Genomic DNA, 23,058 nt, shown 5'->3' with positions numbered 1-23,058 from the left:
AATCCAATATGAGTATAAACTCGATGATCTATGAAATTTTTTAAATCTTCAATGGTATTACTAGTGTTGCATTTAAGGTGATAGACTTTTAATTGTGCCAACATTGTCTTAGTAATAATTGTAACTTAACACATACATGATATTTACTATACCAAATTATAATTAAATGGGTTAATAATAGTAAAATACACATCATTCTTTTCATAAAATAACCTTAACAAACTTATATTTTAATACAAACCATAAAAATATGAATATAGATAATGTAAGGAATCCAAGATTAAGACGTGAAAGATTTGTTTTTGCAAGTTTATATGAATTTGTTTAATAAAGTTTATCATGATAATTTTTTTCATAAAAAATGATGAATATCTACATTAAAATTAGTGAACTAAGTGAATTCCTAATTCCCCATTTTGAAAAAACTTAATCTAGTTAAAGTTATATATTCTAGATCCATTGAATACTTCCAAATTTAATGAAATATGTGTTATAATAATTAAATTAGATATGGCAAATGCATTTGACAGAGTCAACCATCCATATCTCATGGTTGTTCTTCAGAAACTGGGTTTCTCAAGAGAAATAATAGAAGTCATCCAGGCATGCATCTCCACCCCTTGGATTGCCCCCCTCATAAATGGAAGGCCAAGTGAATTTTTTCAAAGCACAAGAGGACTTAGGCAAGGATGCCCTCTCTCACCCTTCCTATATATTATAATGGTTGAAACTCTAAGCAGAGCTTCAGAAAATCAAAGAAAAAAAAGAAACATTACAGGGCACAGAATAGCAAAAAGAGTAAAAACAATCAACCACTCACTTTTTGCGGATGACACCCTGCTGTTGGGAGGGGCATCAACAATAATAGCAAGAAGGTTCAAAAAAATTTTAGATGATTTTTTACAGGTTTCAGGTGGGCTTCTGAATAACACAAAATGTAGAATATATGGATGGAACCACCCCCCCCCCCCCCCCCCCAGAATCATGCAAAGGATTTCACAAATATTAGAAATCCCAGTACAGGAAAAATGGACCCATTTCTTTTACCTGGGACTTCCAATCTCAAAAGAGAACATGAAGGCAGAAATATGGACTAAGCAAATTGAAAAAATGAAAAACAAAATTTAGAGCTGGGGTATGATGTGGTTAAATATGGTAGGAAGGGTTATTTTAATCAAAGCACTCCTTGCAGCACTACCTATCTACCAATATGCAATAATCATGGCCCCAGCAAGTGCACACAAACAAATGGAGTTAATCTTAAGAAGCTTTCTATGGCAGGGGGGAACAAGAAAACAAAAAATTCAGCCTGGTGAGGTGGGAGCAAGTAGTGCTACCATACGAACAAGGAGGCCTTTCTATTCGGATACCTGGACTCATGAACGCAGCCCTGGGAATGAAGATAGTATGGAGATTGATCACGGGAAAAGAGAGCTGGTGGAAAAAAACTCTCATCTCAAAATACATGGATGGTTCAAGGGAAAGATTGCTCAATGGAAATATCCCAACAAGACAATGTACTCAAGCTTGGAAGCTAGTAAAAAAAACAATTCCTCTAATGAGTAGCTACATCTCTAAAACCCCAGGCAATGGAAAAACAATATCGATATGGGAGGACAAAATCATGGGAAAAGAACCACTGAAGACTCATCCAGAAATAGAAGGCATCCAAGAGTGGATGAAAGGAAAAGGTATTAACACTCTATTCTCAATTTCTCTATGGAACCAAAAGGATTGGCAAGACTGGAAACTCTCAACAATACCTGCAAATCTGGAAGGGAAATGGAGCAAAATCAGGCAGCTCCTGAAAGGGGCAGCACCAATCAACTATGATGAAGAACAACCAAACCAACAAGATTGGGACCCTTGGAAAATAGCCTGGAAATCTGAAAGCTTGCCTAAGATCAAAATGTTCATCTGGACTCTTTTAAAAGGGAAGGTACTAACTAGTGATAAATTAAAAAAAAGGTTTCCAAGGTCCATCAAGATTTCCATTATGCCAACAGGCTGAAGAAAACATTCAACATTTATTTCAAGAATGCAGTTTTGCCAAAGAATGTTGGCAATAGCTTATAAGCCCCTTGGAAATAAGAATAAATTTTGAAAAGTCGTTGCCGGATTTTCTACAAACACTAGAGAAGGACTATCCATATACAACAAAGAAGAAAGTCACAATTCAAAGAATATGGAAATGCATCCCAGTAGTACTATGTTGGCAAATTTGGTTGACAAGAAATAAGTGCATCTTCAAAAACCAAACTCCAAGAATAGGGAAAACTCTGTCAAAAATGTGGGGATTAACTTCTGAAATCCTCAACGTTAGAGGAACAACACCAAAAGATCACAACATTCTACAACAATAAGAGTGAGATTGGTTCAGCAAAGCCATAATAAATAACAATGGACAAAAAGGACAGAGGAAAGCAAACTCAGGAAATATTTGGAAAATAAGAATGAGTGAAGAGGAACTAGAAATATGGAAAAAAAATTAGAACAAATACTGCCTCTACTTTGATGGGGCCTCAAAGCATAATCTGGGAAAGGCAGGGGCAGGGGGATTAATCCTTGATCCTAATGGGAGAGAAATTGTCACATATGAATGGGGACTTGGACAAATCTCAAATAATAAGGCTGAAGCATACAGCTTGTTGATGGGATCAAGAATGATAAAAAAAAGAGAAATACAAAATCCTATAATAATAGGAGATTCAGCCATAATAATAGAGGCAATGGCACGAAATAAAAGCCCAAGTAATGAGTTCATGAACAGAATTCTTAGAAGAATCAGGAAGAACCTTGAAGACTTTGGCGATGTAATCTTCAGACATGTCTTAAGAACACATAATCAACAGGCAGATTATTTTGCAAATCAAGAAGTGGAAAAAATTGAAGGGAATATTCGTGAAAATCAGGAGGAATATCACAACTCAGTCCCATAATAATCAACAAAAGATCATAAGTATGAGGATCCTCAAAAATAAGGAACAAAACACAATGATAAAAGAAACAAAAAATAAATCAATAGTCAAAAATCATCAAAGGACACTCCATTGCAGACAAAGGCAAAAAGTCACGAGAACGCAATGGAAACAACTTATTAGTTTAGAAATTCACATGAGTATAGGAAGGCAGCAAGATTACAATCTTGGTCACGAGAATCATGCTGCAGACCATCCTATCGGAGGCAGTCACTGGAGTGCTCAGAAATGCTATAAAAGCAGAAGGAAATAGAATATTTCAAGTAAGCGTCTCATGCAAATTTTTGCTCACTCAGAGTTTCTTTTCTCCCTAGTTCAAGGATCAGGGTCGTCGCCTTCTCCAAGCACTCCATGCAAATCTATTACCTTCCTTGCCTCTCTGCAAATTAAGTTGCATGGAGCGGAGTTTGGGAACGAGGGTCGTCTGATCGATAGATCTAATGGTCATCGCAAGGGGAAGGCACGCAGAAGATAGCCAGTGAAAAGGTGGTTTTCCTACAGGAAATGGTATTTCAGGCGAGCAAAAAGTAGTAAGTGGTAATTTGGGTTGGGCACCCAATTTAACAGCTCAACACGTAGCAACAGAGGAGAGAGGAAAAAACAACTTTTCGGGCGGGTAACCACCGTGCAAGTGGTCCACCCGAAATCACTGTCAGTCGTTGGATCCAGTGGTGATGATCAACGATGGAGGATCATCGATCATTTTGTTGACCGGGTGAAGTCACTACCGTCGGATCTAAAATCAGATCAACGGCTTGGAGCGGAGTATTCATATCGCATCGGCGGATTGTTAAAGGGGAGTGAGAGTTGTTCGATCAATAGATCGACAGATCTAACAGTCATCGCATGGGGAAGGCACGCGGAAGATAGCCAGCGAAAAGGTGGTTTTCATACAGGAAATGGTATTTCGGGCGAGAAAAAAGTAGTAAGTGGTAATTTGGGTTGGGCACCCGATTCCATTAACTGCTTGACACGTAGCTGTGGAGGAGAGAGGAAAAAACAACTTTTCGGGCAGGTAACCACTGTGCAAGTGGTTCACCTGAAATCACTGTCAGTCGTTGGATCAGTGGTGATGATCAATAGTGGAGGAACGCTGAACATTTTATTGACCAGGTGAAGTCACTTCTGTCGAATCTAAATCAGATCAACGACGGAGAGTTAGATCTGAAGGAGTAATGGATGACAAAGATTAGAGTGGCGCAGGGAAATGCGATGAAGTTTGGACCGTCGGAACGAAGAGCTAGCAAGGAATGGATGTGTTAATTTGCGATGGGCTGATACTCTGATGGTTGATGAAGCGCAGATCGGAGATCAGAGATTACGAAGGAGCAATGCTCCCACGGAAGGCATTAAGCAGAACTTGACCTCAGTTCTATTATGTCACATTCAGAATAGCACTCAGGAAAGCACAGAAAAAAAGAAGCGTGGATAACAACAGTGAAGGAAGCAGTAGCTCAGGCAAAATAAGACTCAGGAAGCACAGCAGAGAAAGGAACAGTAAGCATCACAAGAGGAAGATCAAGAATGATTCATCGACTGCAAGAGTCACTCAAGGATCTCAGAAGAAGTAGTGGAATACTAAAAGAATAACACAATGAGCAATGAAGGAGAGAACTGGTCAATTACGACAAGAAGAACCAACCAACTCGGGAACAATCAGTCTACAAGCCATGAAGAAGTTATAGTGAATCTATGATTTGTAAATTTACTTTCCTAGTAGGTCAGTTTGTTAGGTAGTATTCAAGAATAGTCATAAAAATACATAAAATTTTGAACTCAAGCATAGGAGAAGGGACCGCGCTCCCCTCTCATTGCTCAGTTTACTATCATGCTATAGTCGATTGTAATAGGAGGTTGCTCCAACACAAATTTTGGTAATATATCAACTACCCGACCTTGTTTAAAAAAAAAATAAGACAATTGATAAAAAAGCAGCCTTGTGACAATAAATTATATTGACTTGTTGATCATGATAACTTTGCATGCGTACTCATAATGTAGGAAGGACCATGAATACCAAATCAACCACGTGATGATAATTACATTGGTTTGTAATTATAGTAATTTTATGTTAATTTATGAAATATAGATTAGTTGAGTTGAGTGGAGTTATTTTTATTAAATTTATAATTTAAATTTGATAAAGTAAAAATAATATTTTTGAAAAAATTAAATTATCCTAAAAAATAAATGCAATTTCAATCAAAACACAATACAATTCTAATAATAGTATCCCACTAAGTATATCATTCTTCCATCCATTAAATAAATTCGACCTAATTAAAAACAATTATTTTACAATGTAAAATCATAATTACATTGTCATGGTATTGATTTAAACATTTGAAAATACATTGTTCCCTGTTATGAACATCTAAAAGAGAGGCTAATTTGTATTTGTTATTTGTTTTTTTTGTTTATTTGTTTTTTTTTCCAATTTATATATATATATATGTCGGTTTGAATTATTAATCACGTATTTCTGTTTATTAATTTAAATTTAATTTAATATATAAAATATAAAAGAGAGACTAATTTGGCATTTGTGGTATGTGCTTTATTGTTTTTCTTTGAACTTATATATATTTGGGCTTGAATTATTAATCACGTATTCGTGTTTATTAATTTAAATGTAATGTAATATATAATATTTAAATTTATCTAATGTAATATATAATATTTAAATTTATCTATAATGAAAATTACATGTGTTAATTTTAATATAAAATATTGTATTTGAATTTTATTAATAATGAAAACTTAAAATGTCTACTTCCATAGTATTATACAAGGTATAAAGTAAATGTGAAGACAATATCATTTTGATTGTATGAGAGGATAATGTCTCAATTAAATTGGATCGAGTTTATGATAAATAGATTTGTTTTGAAGAGTAAATTTGTTTTATTTTTGTGTCCAGAAGTGCTTTCTAATATACTATGGAAGAGATGTTGTAAATGTCTGGTTCTATTGTGTTATGTTATGTAAACAAAAATACTAAAATAATAAATATAAAAATAACCATACGTTAAAATAAAAATAAAGTATTAACTCGTGATATTCACCGATGGTATTAATACATGGTATTCATTTGTAATATAACCTATTTAAAGGGGAAAAGATCAACCTAAATCCATCTTAACTCTAGATTTACCAAGTGCCAAGAGGGATCAAATCTCTTTTCACTCTAAAAGAGGTTTACACCACAAGAGATTTGATCCATCTTGGTGTTTGGTAGATCTGAAGTTAAGATGGATCTAGGTTCGTTTTAAGAGTTGTAGGCACTGGAGGTTGTGAAGGGCGGAGGGGGAGGGGGGGAGGAGTGAGGATGTGTGTTCATTCATCCTAGAGGAAAATTAAAAATTTCACACCCTTTGAGTCTCCAACAAACAAGTGGAGACTTATTTCCTACTCCAAGGTGTTAACCTAGTAGTATCCTTACATACCTGCAAAGTAACAATAATCAGGGAATAGAAAACACAATAAGGAACTTCCAACTTGTTTCCTCTCCTCCTTATCTAAAACTTTAATCTATCAAGTTCTAAAGAATTCACATCGGGTTGGATTCATTTCACATTCCAAGAACCAACTCCATTAATTAATTATTATTATTATTATTATTTTTTAAGTTGAATCTCGGAGTACCCACAGTAATAATCATACTTGTCAACGTTTCAAATCCCAACAGGGATCCATCATCAAGACAATTACTGAATGATGAAATCCAAAACCAACTTCATTATTGACTCTCTTGCATTACAAGTTGTTGGGTGGACCATTGGAATTGTGAGGTAAATTCTAGGTCATACTTCCAACCTATCCCTTAAATTCTCATCATGGTATTTGGTTCCTCATTCAAGCATCATCTAGCAACTTTTGGTGTCATTTCGATGTTCATTAATGAAAACAATCATGAATTTAGTTGGCTTGTCCTATCCCCTTTAATGTGGAGGATATGGGTATTTCATCATGATTAATGAGAAGTTATGGGGATTGTTCATAGCTATGGTATTGGGGCCTCTTCACATGGGGCCACCTTCACTTATGGCTCATAAGAGATTCAAATTTTATGTGCAGTCTTTGGAGAGTGGTATGATAGTGTTGTTTGCAATGGCTTTACATCCTAGCTAGTGGAAGGAGCCCCATGTTTCACCCAATGATGTTGTTGAGTGAAAATATAGCTTAAATCACCTCCACATTCACTCTAAGCATTTGTTAGTGCAACTAGCAACTACAATGGACATCTTGATTGGAAACTATCACCAAATCCACAAAGAAAAAGATGAAATTGATAGCATTAGGGGGCAATTGAAAAAACTTCAACATGTTGGCAATGGGGGCACTCTACATCCCTAACCTTTGATAAATTTTGTCAATCCTTTTGTCTCTCTCCTATTGGATTTGAACATGATCACTCCATCTTCCAAGCTTGTTGTTGCTACTGGTTAGCTTAAGGATTTTTCTTCTATTATTAATATTATCATTTAATTATATATGTCTAGAAGAATCAACAACTCGGCAGGTCTCGTACTCGCATGACACAGGTTGATTCCAACCACTACCACTATATCCCCTAGGTGAACCATGTCACCCCTCAACACGTGGTCATGGGTAAGCAATAGAGGATCTAAATGTAAGACCTTCTATTCATATTTACTTTACATTTTCATAGACTTGCTAAGTGAGCACCCCACACAAAAGTGAGGTAGTAACCATTTTTCTATTTAATTCTATATACAAATTAAATTTAATCTTAAAATTATTTTATAAAATACCTACAACTAAATTCTTATATTTTAATATAATTGTGTTTAATTATAACTTTTAAAATTTAAATTTTAACGTGTAAAAGAGTTTTGAAACTTATTTTCAACATAAAAATATTTGTAACTTTGTTATGTTATTAACCGCAATTTTTACTTAATATAAATTTCCTGATTAAAATAAGTCTGGTTATTTTATATTGTTTTATTGATATAAATTTTATTATATAATGCCTTTTTAATATATTTTTTAACATATATTATTTAATTTATATGAGTTACAATAGGCGGTAATTATATAAATTATTTACATAAATTAATATAATACATTTATAATAATTTTGTAAAGTGGTTTTGTGCAACTTTTATACTGTTTCATTGATATAAATTTTATTATATAATGATTTTTTAATATATAGATTTTACCTGTATTATTTAATTTTATTATATAATAATTTTTTAATATATATTTTAACATATATTATTTAATTTATTAGTTACAATGGGCGGTAATTATATAAATTATTTACATAAATTAATACAATACATTTATAATAATTTTGTAAAATAGTTTTGTGCAATTAAAACTATGCATTAAAAATTATTAATAATATTAAAATATTAAATTCCTGTAGTGGAATTTTAATAAAATTATATAAATTATTTACACAAATCAATAAATATATCTGTAAATAATTTTGTAAAGCATTAGAGCGCAATTAAAACTATGTCAATCAAAAATATGAATACCATTAATCTCACATATTGGAACTCTAACAAAATTAAACCTTTAAAAAATATGGAAAAGTAATTATAGTAATTTGATATTAATACGAATTATGGAAAAGTATATATTCGTGTTAATCCCCACCCATAAAAAAGGAAATTCAATCTTTTTCACTTGCATATATAATTCAGTAAAATTATTCTCTTTTCTTTGTAATATCCTTGATAAATTAGGTTAAGTTTAAATATAATGAAGAGCATAAATAGTGCATTTAAATATAATAGGAATTTTCAAGTATTTATCATTTTGGTTATTAAGAAAAGATCATTTGAATGTTGGTTGTCTTTGTAAATTTGAATAGTCCATCTTGATGATATGGAAATTGAGAAGGGTTGTGGCTTAGTTTGAAAATTTTATAATAAACACATTCAAAGGTTCCATAATCCAAATATGTAATCTCAAGGTCACACACCATGTTTACCATATTGAATAGAATGAACACACCCAATTGATTATATGCTCTCAAATATTGTTTTTTTGGGTCAAAGTTCTTGCTTTTGAAAGAGTCTAGGTTTCTTTGGTAAGATTTTTTTTTTGAGTTTGTTGTGGAAGAGCTTTTATGAAAGTTCCTTCTTTAGCGATCTGTTTTTTTGGTTATACTTTTTGTTTTTTTTGAGCTTTTTCTTGGTTGGTTTTTTGGTTTGATTTTTTGTTAGAGTTTTTGTTGCTTGAAGTTTCTCTCTTCCTTGGAATTCCTTTTTTGGTTAGAGTTCTTAGGATCCTTTTGTAACAATTTAATCCCTTGTTAGAGTTTTTTTTTTCGGACAAAGTTCTTTCCTTGGTACAAAGACAATGTCTTGGTTAGAGTTCCTATCTTCGTTAAAGTTCTTTTCTTGGTTAGAGTTCTCACCTTAGTTTATTTAGTCATAGTTCCTTCGTTAAATTTCTTTCTCAATCATAGTTCCTTCATTAAATTTCTTTATCTCATCAAAGTTCCCACCCTTTTAAAATTTCCTCCTTATGCTCTTGTCCTTATTAGAGTGTTGGAACAACAATCTAAGTAAGTCCATCATGCCCTTGGATTTCTTGGAAACCATAAGTGAATAGTTAATAGTTGACTGGGTGAGTGGAATAAGTGGTCAATTATGCATTTGATTGATTGGTTGGGCTAGGTGTAACACCCGCCCCACATTTACCCGCTTTAACTGCTTACCAGGGTAAACATGAGTTGAGAGTTACTATGCATGACCCAATTTCCAAAATTTGGTTATGGAAATGAGGTCCACTTGTCCAAAACTTATTGCAAACACCCAAAGACTCATAATCACACAATTATCAGACTATTCTTCCCTGGTGTTCATTCTCCTTGAGTTTAGATCACTCTTTGACCTAAATCACGCATGCAGGCATGTTAGTGCATCCAGAGACCTCCAAACGCACACATAACCCATCGTACATGTGTCTGTGGCCTAAATTTCCTCGATATGTGCATGGAGCCACAAGCTTAGTTTCAGAAATTTAGGGCCAACATTCAAGCCACTTCCCAGAATTTTCCAGTTTTCTGATAACAAGGTTCCTGAATCTTCAAGCTATGTTTCTAAGATTTGTTCTTGCTCAAGATTTCCTAGTACAAGTTATACATTTTTACAAACATGTTGTGACCAAGGTGCCTGTAGGTTTGGATGCATAGTTTGTTCGTTGTTTCATTAGTTTTGTTAGAGATTCATCAAGGAGGCTTACTTCCCTCTCATGCTAGCTACAATAAACCATAGGTTAGCTCATACATCCATATAAAACATCCAAGAGCCTGTCCATCATGAGCAAGATCATTAACAAGAGAAATGCATATGATAAGAAATATACCATGCATGTAGCAGGCATTTTACTAGAATGAAGCCATGAAAAATGAGTCACATAATCAACACATTAAACCAAAACTTGTGCTCATTGATCTTCATTAAAGAATAACACATATTAACATATGCATAGTACCAACCAAGTCAGGGACTTCCATGTTCCACTCGAACATAGATTGGGTTGAACCAATTCTTTCTTCTAGCCCAATTACCCCAGTGCCATATTCCAACCCTAGACGTGGGATTACACAGGATAAACCAAAACATAACCAAAAAAGGAATCTAGAGGAAAACCATCTCCACCCTCAAGCCACCATGATTTCACCTGAGGAAAGGTTTGTAAATCACCAAAATCAATACAAACTTGGATGCATCAAAATTTCTTCACCATACCTAAATGAGTTTTCTTGTCTCCACCCACCTATCAAGGATTCACTTAGAGAAAACCATCTCCATCCTCAACTCTTGGGATTTTCCTGAGACAACCTCAACTAGGATCCAAAATCTATTGGCATCCAAATCTCAACCAAACATGGAACCCACTACATCATGGCTATTCGGGAAATGACATAAGGCAAGGTTGTACATGACTATCAATCTAGGAAAACTCCATGCCAATGATAACAAAAATGACCCACAAACCAATGCATGAACCATACATTCAAATCCAGACAAGATAATCAGACATGCACACTGCTACATGCAAAAATCCTTTCGTCAGTTGCTCTTTTCTCTGTTCTTTTCTGCCCTTACTAGCTACTGTTCAAATCTTCTTCTTAGCTGCCACACAAAATCCTCTTGCACTCCTTGCTTTCCTTGCTTGTCTCTTACTTGTCTAGCTTGTGTTCCAAGTGTTGTAGTTTCTCTCTCTTTTTCCTCTCCAATTTTCTTTTCTTTTCTTTTCCTTTTTCCCTCCATTTTCTCTTACATGCATATTCTTTTACTATTTTTCTCCTTTTCTTGTCTCTTCCTCTTCCCCGCCCGCTAAAGTGGAATTTATTTTATTTTCCTTTATTTATTTTTCATTTTTTCCTCATGTCCTTGCTAGCCTATAATAATTAATTGCCATTTATTGCCTTTTGCCTCTTTCCAATGCCAATTTCCATAGCCAATAAATAATTAACCATAAGTGGATCCCAATGTAATGTTTTTCCCCTCATTCAACTTGGAATACATGTCCCATGACCTTGATTTGATTTTTGCTTTTATAATGTCCATACATTATTTATTTACATGGAAATTTAACTCGAGGCTATTACAAACCACTCCACCTTGGGGGGACACTGTCCTCGAGTTCTATGACTCTTATGACAAGAAAAAATTGTTGAAAACATGATGACAAACATACTGCTTATTGGAGCTTTATAAACACAACTCAATATAATATTTACAATGACACACACACACACACACACACACACACACACATAAGCACATTTGCTTCAACCAACAAATAAAAAATGATATAATTGCCACAATGGATCAACCATCTCCCATGTAGCTTCCTTAGGCCCAAAGTGGTTCCACTGCACTTTAACTTGCTCTGTTGCTCAGTTCCGAAGCATGAGCTTCCTCTGCTACATGATGCATTGAGGCTCTGGCTGGAACTCTCCCTCTGGTTCCACCTACAATACCAACCAATCAATCACATAATCATCATCACATACATATCTTTTAAGCAAAGAAACATAAAAAATATCATGGATTTTCACTGATGGAGGCAAAGCAAGCCTATATTCTACTGGTCCAATCCTTTCAAGGATTTCAAAGGATCCACAATAGCGAGGTGCCAACTTGTCACGTGATCCACTTCAAGATATCTTCTTGGGCTTGATACACAAGTACACATGTTCTCCAACATGAAAATCATTGAATACTTTGTTGATTTGCATAGCTCTTCTTCCTATCTTGTGTTGCCTTCAAATTATTTTTGTTAAAATGCATCTCTTGCTCCATCTCTTTCAACATATCCAGTCCTATCAACACCATACTCATCGGATCACTCCAACTAATAGGAGCATCACAACTCCTCCCTTAGAGAGCCTCAAATATACTCATCTTCAAGGATTCCTGATACCCATTATTATAAGCAATCTCCACTAGTGGAATATACTCCTCCCACTTCTTTTGGTGAGGGATGGCATACATCCTCAACATATCCTCAAGGATCCTGTTAAGTCTCTTTGTCTTCCCATATGTCTGCGGATGGTAAGTTGTACTGAAGGCTAGCTCTATCCCCAAGCCTGAAAACAATCCCTTTCAAAACTTGCAAGTTAACTTGGAATCTTTATATGATATAATCCTCTTGGGAACTCCATGCAACCTCACTATCTCCTTAATGGATATTTGAGCCACTTCACTAGCTGAATTAGTAGACTTTACTGCAATGAAGTGAGCTACCTTGCTCAACCTATCAACCACAACCATGATGGAGTCATGCTACCTTGATGTCCTTGGAAATCCTGTAATGAAATCCATGGAAATAACCTCCCATTTCCATTCTGGAATTAGAATAGGCTGTAACAAACCAACCAGATGATTGCATTCAACTTTCACATGTTGATAGTCCAAGAACTTAACAAAAAAACTAGTCACCTCTTTATTCAAATTAGACCAATAGTAGAACTTCTTAATACTTTTTTAAGTCTTCTGGTATCCTAGATGGCCAAAATATGAATTGACATGAAACTCTCTCAAAATGAGCTTCTTCAATTCACTACCATCCTACACATAGATCTTGCTCCTGAATCTAACTAAGCCATTTGTTGTGAGGTGATACTCCCCATCCTTATCACCCTCACCTTGTTGTTGCAATCTCTGCTTTGGCTACTGGTACCTCTCATCATGTTTCACTGCACTTAAGATTCACTCTTTAAAATATGTCCCATAAGAGCTCACCGCTGAAATATGATTCACATGTACTCTCCTACTGAGTGCATCCACAATCCGATTCTCTTTTCCTTTGATGTACTTCATATCAAAGTCAAACCCACTAAGAGTCACCAACCATCTAGCTTGCCTTGCGTTCAAATTGGGTTGGTCAAATAAGTACCTCAGTCCACTATGACTACTCATTAAAATGAACTTCTTGCCAAGGAAATAATGTCTCTGTTGGCAAACTTTTTAAAAATATTAAAGAGGTTCAGCTTGAAGTGCTAACAAAAGATACCATCATAGTCTATATTTTTGCCAACATTTCCACTCCCTTTTCAAGGAGCGTCTCACCCAGGGTGAGTTAGAACCATGTGAAAATGGAGGGATCTAGATTGATATCCAAATATTATTGGCACCCTTAATATTTAGCGTCTACGAAACCATATCATAAGTAAGATATTCATTCATTTTAGAGGGAAATTTGAACATTACTTGTGTAAATAAACTGAAAATTTAAAGGGGCCATACATTTGGCGTATAAACATAACACAAACACAATATTTTCCCAAACTCCATTTTATTAATAAAGCCTACTATTACAACAAAAAATTCACATATCGGTAGGAATCTTTCTTAACAAAATGTTACATCAAATTTCCATGAAACAAACACTAAATCTTCTACACAGATAGAAATACAAATAAAACAACTCAGACTATAAAAAAAACCCGATCTATATCAGAAAATCTAGATCTCGTTGCGCTCTCTTTTTATTTTCTTTATAGGCATCCTCGCTTGATATGGTACTCTTTGGAAGTTCCTTGATCTCGGCTTGATTTGGTCCATTTTGATAAAATCTTGGAACCGTTTCCATTTTTCCTGGAACTTCCTTCAAAACTGGTCTCATTTGCCTGCTTTTGCAACTCGCTTCCCTAATTTTCATCTGTGCATGTGCCGATAATTTATTCCTCTATGCCACTTTTATATTTCCTGTGATTTGTTTCTAACCACTTTTTCCATATACCTTCCGCAACTGTTGTTTATTGTATTTTCAAAAACGAAGGACCCAATAGGCCCCGACCACAATCCATTGACTCTCCCTTAAGTCAATGCATTGTTGATACATCTGGCTCTTGGGTTGTTAGTGCTTCACTGGCTAGAATTGTTTCTCCATCAAAAAAAGGACCCAACTTTGGAATGGGCTGCAACACATTGTTCTTGAAGGTGGTGTATGCGGAAATAACATCATTCTAGGTGTTCAAGAAAATAGAAACCTCTCCCACAAAAGTTGTGGTCGTCTCAATGGTGAACTCAATGGGTTATGACTGAAGGAGTTGTTGGAGATGTTCATGCACACTAGTTACAGGGGCATTCAAAGTAAGACAGTGACGTTGTGCTTTTGGATGGAGGTTCTGGAGAACTTGCTTAGTGACTTGGGAAGCATCTTCAAGCTGATTAATCTGGTTCTCAAGTGTAGCAGCTTGTGCCCAAAGTTTTTTCTTCTACTCGAGATCGGAGGTGGTCATAGTTTGTGCGAACAATTTCTTAACATTCTCTCTGAGTAGATAAATTGGTTGATTTTTCTTGGCAAGGATATTTCTCTAGTCACAAACCTGACCAAAAATATCCTAGGAGTATTTCATTAGACGAGGGAGAGTTTCTTTTATGGATGATGTGACAACGATCTGTTGCACGACCTGTGCCTGATATTGTGAGGATGGATATGGGACTGTCGAAGAAATCAAAGTTATAGTGGTTTGTAACTCGTGGTTTTGCACAACGAGTTTGATACATGCCACTTCAATATATGCACAACAGTCTGCACGGGAACATGCAACAATATGTTTTGGTGGCTCATCAAGATATGCAACAATAGTCGGCCATATGTTCTAAAATTTGATGCCTAGTTCAGATAGTTGCTGTTGCAACTGAACTTTATCCATACACAATTGATCACGCTCGCTTGTAACTAGGGCAAGTTATTGTTGGTGTTGATCGCATGTTATTGTAAGTTTGGTACATCGAGATTCCATCTAAATGATGCGATCTTCAATTTGTGTTGTAGAAGCATGAATAAAATTGAAAGAGTGTATCTGCTGGTGGAAACCTGGTTTGCAAAGGTTGTCCACTGGAAACTAATTTTTCTGATTGACCCTAGGGAGAAGAGTCTTGCCATTGATCATGCTCCTTAGATATCTCTTGACAAAGTTGTAATAAAACTGGTGGTGGAAGAAAGGGACTTTGCGACAATGTTGAGGATCACTAAGGACAGTGGTGACCTATTCAATGAAAAGGATTGAACTGGGCGAGGAAGAAGGGACGACGAATTTGGAAACCGTTGGTTCAGAAACTGGTAACGACGAAGAGGAAATAATCATGGTAGATTTAAGCAAGATAGGGGAAGTAACAAGGGAAGTTTATACGAAATAGTGGGTGGTGCAATAGACACTAGTGTAATAGAATGAATAGTCATAGCTTGACAAACCAAAGACCCTACCTCTGACCAAGTAATAGGCTGAGGAAATTTCCTCCTTTGCTTTCTTCAATAAGGGTTGGATATTTGCTTCTGTAGTAGTGGGATGCTTGCTAGAGGAAGAAGAAACGTCTCTGGAGGAATATTTAGGGTGCACAGCATCAAAACAATACAAGTCTTGGCCATGTTTCTTCCATGCAATTATTCCTGGCCATGAGAGGACCTCATTATGAAATGCATTCTCACTGAGATAGAAGGGAAGCTTGCGCATGGAGAAAGTTTCCTGGTGTACATTCAATGGTCGAATATAAAAATGACTGTGGCCAATCCCGAACTAGATTTGGTGCACATACCGGTGTAGGAGTGGAAGGGGTATTCTCAAAACATTACAAGTAACAACGACCATCTTATTATACCAATGCCCAAAAGCAAGATCATTAAAATCACGATTGGTGATGTCCTAAGTACTTCGCCATAGAGCATATGCATACGTGAATGGTCCGTTTTTAGGAACATATGCTAAGTCTCTTCCATCAGGTGGGTACCACTTGTACATGGAGAGAGGAATGAATAAATACCCAAAAAAGAAATAGGTTTCCCGAGCATGAACATCTTCAACAACTTTAAATAATTCATTAAGCAAGTATCTGCACCAATTTAGTTGATCTCCTCGAACACAAGCCTCAACAATAGAAATGGCATCCAAAGAACATTCCCCTCTAGTGAAGTGTCACATGAGCTTACTGGAAATTATAGTACAAGAAACCTTGATAGGCTGATTGTTAATCATCTCAATAATAGCTCCTTATCCCTTCCTTTCAGTACCATACTTTTTATAGAGATTATCCTCATCCTTCTTTTTGCCCTGCTTTGAGGGTCGTATTAACATCAGAGCCATAGGAAGAGAGCCTGGTGAGTCTATGGATGTCTTGAACATGGATTGGGTATTCGTGGTCCAACTAGAGAAAGCCTCCATGAAGGTGACTAATTAGGAACTTAGTACACCTCATGACCTCCCCGATGGTACCGAAGACAGGTAAGTCATGCAGAAATAGTAAGGAATACTATTTGAGCGGGTGGAAGTAAACTTTGATCTTAAGGTTAGATCGTGCTCCGGGTTTTACATTCAGCTCCATAAAACTTCAGTGCGGAGGGAAGGCAAAAATTCAGGGTCGGAAAGGTCATTATCAACTATAGTTGGTTTATCGTATTTTCCAAGGATGTCATCATAGGAGTGAATGCAGGAGTCGATGGGGAAAAGAGACATGATGGTTTTAATAGTGCGACCCATGGTATCAGATCAACAACTGTAAAAAAAAATAAGTTGGGGGGGTGATAATAGACTATAGACTCAGTAGGACACGACACAAAAGCCACGATGAAAAACTAGAGGAACACTAAGGGAATGACATGTGAATGACAATTACTGAGGGCTATATAGAGAAACGTACAACATGAGGTTGAAAATGACTTGGTTGTTATACTAAAAATATGCATTGAACACGAAAATTCCTATGATTACAACATCCTGCTCCTCTTGTTTGACAACTTAAATGACTAACACCCCAAATCGAGGAGTAATGGGAAATATTATCGATATGTGAGCAGATCGAATTGTAAACTAAGACAAGACTGGACTTAATGACTAACATGACACGCATTTAAGACAAATGATAAGACAAGACGTGGTGAAACCCTTGACAAGGCACATATTTAAGACAAATGATAAGATAAGACATCGTTAAACCCTCCCTGACCACAATCAATTGTGGTGGGTCTCCACTCGAAAAGCCTTATTGACGCAACAAAAAATGGATTTTCTCTAACTAAGACTAAGAAAACTATTAAGAAAAAGGAACAAACTCTAACTGGAATTAACGTAACTAGCTAAAATCCTAACTAATACTCCCTTTTTAGAGAGCACATCAAGCATAATTTGGCGAACCAAAAGACGGCTTCAGGTGAGCGCCACTCACCCAAGCAGGGAGAAGGATGTCATCTAATTGATCAAGCTTGAAAACTCCAAAATTCTAAATTTACGCAACATAAAACGGATCAAGCCATTGTATTTGGAGCTTATCAAGATGCAGCTGGAACTTGATGTCATAAAGCAACACACAATCCCCCACTGAAAACAACTCCTTCTTGATATGTCGATCATGCCAAGAATTTTGCCTTTCCTTTTCCACTACCTGGTGAAAGTCAACAAGGAAGCGTTACTCATCCAATTTCCATAACTCATGTAGCCTTTTTGGAATGGATTCATCCCCATACATCTTTGTGGCGTGAGAAATAAAAATATTAGGAACTATAAATTCTATTGGAACCATTGCTTCCTGACCATAGAATAACTAGAAAGGTGTATATTTATGCAATATTTTGGCTGTAGTGTGGTAAGCCCACAATGTCATAGGAACCCATTCATCCCAATCATCCCTATTTGTAGAGAAAATTTTAGTAAGACCTCTCTCCAAAATTTTATTAAACGCTTCAACAATGCCATTTTCTTGCAAATGATAAGGACTACTCTTGTGGTGTTGAATCATAAAATTTTGTAGCAGCATCTGAACTGTCTCATTAATAAAGTGGGAACCTTGATCATTGGTAATACTTAAAGGACATCCAAATCTGGTAATGATGTTCTCAAAAATAAATCATGTTACTGTATCAATAGTACAGTCCTTAACAGGGGTCGCCTCTACCCAATGAGTCAAATAATTTGTTGCAGTGATGATATATCTAGCATGAGAGTGTCGAGCAAGCGAGTGGATTGGTCCAATGAAATCAATAGCCCATTTCTCAAATGCTTCCAATGCCCAGACAAGATGCAAAGGCATCTCATCCTGTCATGATGGTTGACTAACCCATTGGAAAACATCACACCATTTTTCATAGTCCTTGGAATCTTTGAACAAAGTTGGCCACCATAAACCAACTTGCAACACTTTCTGAGCAATATCATTTCCTCGAACATGACCTTCGACAACACCTGCATGACATTCCGATAAAATATCATCCTACTCATGATTTAATACAAAATGTCTGAGAATATGATCAAGTCCCATCTTATACAACTGGCCATCAATCAATTGATAATCGAAAAAACGAACAACCACATGTTGTTTCTTTGTGGGCTATATTCCTCTAGGCATTAACCTGTTGCTAGGAACAATGCAATGTCTTCTAAATAATATGGAATTGATTCAATGTGAAATAAATGAGAGTCATGCAATTGGTCATTAATAGATCCTCCTGACTCTAAGCGAGATAAATGATCAGGACCTACATTTGATCTTCCCGACTTAACAATAACTTCAAAGGTGAACTCCTGGAATAACAACAACCAATGACAAATTCTCCCCTCTAACACTAACTTTTTGAACAAATAATTCAATATTGAATGATCTATAAAGAATTTAAATGGTCTTCCCAATAAATAATGTCAAAACTTCTGAAGGGAGTATACCATAGCAAGAGCTTCCCTTTCTGTAGTGGTATAATTCTTCTCTGTTGTAGAAAGTTTGTGACTAGAAAAATATATGGGATGATCTAAATTTCTGTCTCCAGGTTGCATCAAGATAGTTCCTAACGCAATTCCAGATGCATCGATATGCACATGGAACTCCTTATTCCAATATAGATAAACTAGAATGGGTGCAGTTACGAGTTTCTCCTTGAGAGTATCAAATGTAAAGTCACATTCAACAGACCAGATAAACCTTTCTAATTTCTTCAATAGCTTCTCCAGTGGTGTTGTGATTGAAGCATAATTCCTAACGAAATGACGATAATAACCAGTATGTCCCAGAGTTGACCGCAACTACTTCACCGAGGTTGGAGGAGGCATATTCAATATCACTGCAACTTTGGCAGTATCCACAAAGACTCCTTCCTTACATACTATATGGCCTAATAAGGTCCCAAAAGGAACAACAAAAATACATTTTTTCAAGTTTAAGGAAATTTGAATATGCTTGCATCTATCAAACATCACTCTTAGCAAGTTGGAATGATTCTTTAATAGACTATAAATTGTCCAATCATCCATGTAGACCTCAAGAAACTTATGAATATATTCTCGGAAAGCAGCGATCACAATCTATGAGAAAACAACAGGAGCATTCTTTAACCCAAATGGCATGACATTATATGCATAAGAGCCCCATTCGATGGTAAATGTAGTTTTATTCTTGTCCTCCTCTGCAATCCTGACCTGATGATAACCTGAAAATCCATCAGTAAAAGAATAATCCTCGTTGCCTGCAACATTGTCCAAAACGTCATCACTAAAAGGAGTGGGGAACAAGTCATGTTTACAAACATTGTTAAGGCTTCGATAATCAACACACACCTGAATCTCCTGAGAATATTTCTTGTCTTGAATGACAATGAGGCTTATCCACTCAACCTCATCAACAAAAAATATAAGTTTGGAACCTAGCATCTTGTAGATCTCCTTTTTCACTTTCTCTTTCACTCTTGAATTCAACCTGTAAGGCTGATGCTTTATCGGTTCGCTTCTGGTTTCAATGCTATAATCTCTCAAAGTTCCCCTTTAATACCTTTTAGCTCCAAAACTGAAGTAGGAAATAGATCTTCATATTCCTTAGCAAATAAAAATCCTCCTTGGTAGTCTGCTCATCCCAATAGTCACCGATAGAAGCAATTTTGGGTTTTTCTTCAATTCCAATATTCAACTTCTTCAACTTGAGTGGTTGTAAATGTGGTGGATCAATGATAGGATCTTCTTTTATGTCTCGCTCCCCTACATATTCTCTAAAATACAAATTCCTTAGTTCTTCGATGCCATCATCAAATTTTTTACCAATTTTTCCGCAGGCTACAACTTCATGAAATCCATACTCATATTGACGTGCAAACTCTCTATATATTCTACATTCCGCCAAAAATTTCCCATTTGGGAACAATACCTTCTTTATAGCCTTGAGAGCTTCAGTTAATTTTTCATGAGCATCATGAAATAAAAAATATGTGTAGAACTGATCAATCATCCTGTCCTAGTCAGCTATTTGTCTTTTCATTTATTCCTTCAAGTACCAATCTTGCATAATAGTACCTAAGGTATGAATAAACTGATGTGTCCACATAGTAGTTGGTACACCATCATCCTTCCATATGGAACAACAATTTTGAATGTGCTTTTGAGGACTAGTATATCCATCATACATAGGAAGTTTACTAGGATTTCTATCTGGAGATGAGAATCTATAGAGAAAAGCAGTTTTAATAGTATCCCAATCATGTAACTGATTATGATGGGTTGCCCACCATCTTGGACGGGTTGTTTGTAAGGAAACAATCATCAAAGATACCTTTTGACTTTCGTCGATGTGGGCATCAATTTTTTGAATAAAGTTTACAACATATTCAGTACCATTAAAAACAAGATAATTACGCACCTCAATACCAATCTAGCAGAGACACATCTAACAGTTGCACAATGTCGAGAATGAAGCCGTGAGCCCCCTGCTGCCAATCCTCCATCACAACATCAGACCTTTCTTCTGTACTTTGAACACTCCTCTAACTAATGGTTACATTTGCAGAAGGAGTGCCTCGCTTGGCCCCACCGCAAGCTTCACGCGCTTTGATATGGGTTGTACACCATCACCAAGGCTTTATGGGACAATGCCTTCGAGCTCAACATTCCACTGTTCCTTAGCCTGCACCCAGTATTCAATGTGGATCGATTACGACAATACTTTTCCCCATTGTTGGACACATCCAACGTTGTTGAGAAGTTGACACCAATAGAGCTCAAATCAAGTTGCATCGAGTGGGCCACAATTGACAAGATCGTGAACATACAAATCAAGAACACTTTCCAGCAGAGGATGCAACTATATCGAGTTGTCAAAGCAAGCCAACTCCTTCACCAAGGCAAGTGGTTCACCAAGGACCAATTTCAGCAGAAGTTTCCCAATATAATGGAGGAACTCAACGCGATGGATACCACTGCTTCCTAATGGGGTAGGATTTATCTAGGTTGATATTGGTGGCCACCCAACTATTCAATTTGGACCCCCACCATTTATTTTCAATTTCCTTAATTATACTTTTAAGTTTCCTTGATTGTAGTACAACTTACTATTTTTAGCAATTTTAAAAGCCATTGTGCATATCTTTTCCCAGCTCTTTGCACCCATTCTCTAGTGAAAGTTTCTTGGAAATATATCAGAAGTTCACTTTTTAAAAAAGAACAACTATTTTTGAATTATTAATGCCTGAAGGGACTCGTATTCCCACTCACAATCTGCCTGCCCTTCATCAATGTTTCCACAATTTTCAAGACAAATCATATCCATTTTATGTTGTATTTTAGGGTATCAAAGTGATGAGAAAGTGGATGAAATAGTTCTAGATTTTATGTCAACTTCTTGTCCAGATAAGAAACCACAAACCTTATTGAATTTCAACCAGTTTTTGTCTGAGACCATTCATGACCAGTTTCCTAAATGTGGAGTTGAAAAAGCTTTTAAATATCAATCATTCCTGGTATAAGACAAATTCCCAATACAATTGAAAAAGCAAGATCTTCCAAGGGAATGAATGGTCTATGATTCATTGGATGTCCTTGGTCAGAATGAATTCCAAGGAATTTTCCATCACTAATTTTGTGAACAAATTTCTTCACATATGGTACAGTCTATTGATTAGTGATAGTCCTAGAATTTCGCTTGAAATCAAAAGGATTATGTAGATTAGTGAACAAACAAGGCTTGGTGATTGCTATTTGTACCAACATTTTATAGAAATTATATTATATGGGTGTGAACTTCCACCCTATCAGTTTCCAATTTTATTTCCTATGCGTATTTTTTCCCTTGAATTCATCATACAAAGCCTCAATGTATATCAAGTGCATTTTTTAGCTATAAGGAAACAAACCTTGTTTAAACTAAAGGCATAGGTAGGACCATTTATAGTGAATCAAAGGTCGACAAAGAAAGAGGTGGAAAACTTATTGGCACAAATGAATTTTAAATTGGGGATTACTTGGCCATATGACCCTATTGGTAGAATTTCAACCATCAAAGTTAAACATAAATCTCCACCTTATTTTCATGTGTCCAAACTTGAGATAGAGAAATTTTCTAATAAGGACACCTAGCAAGAAAAATCTTTGCAGGAAGTGACAAAAGAACAAACTGTGGAGTAGTCAGTAGGATATAAAATTTTGGTTACATCTCCAATGAAAGAAAAATAACTTGAGGACAGATCAAAGCTTATCAGAGTCAGAAATGGAACAGTTCAGAGTGTACAAGAGAAATAAGACAAACGACATGAAGGGAGCAGTATCAGAAACTATCTCATCCATCATTTCTTCATAAGCTACTATTGTTTCATGTGAGCCTGTTTTTAGAAT

This window comes from Pinus tabuliformis, chromosome 8, assembly GCF_031772625.1.
Source record: "Pinus tabuliformis cultivar Carrire ecotype Pingquan chromosome 8, CPIR1, whole genome shotgun sequence".
Classification (NCBI taxonomy): Eukaryota; Viridiplantae; Streptophyta; class Pinopsida; order Pinales; family Pinaceae; genus Pinus; species Pinus tabuliformis.
The sequence above is the reverse complement of the archived record's forward strand: the minus strand, read 5'-3'. Positions refer to the sequence as shown.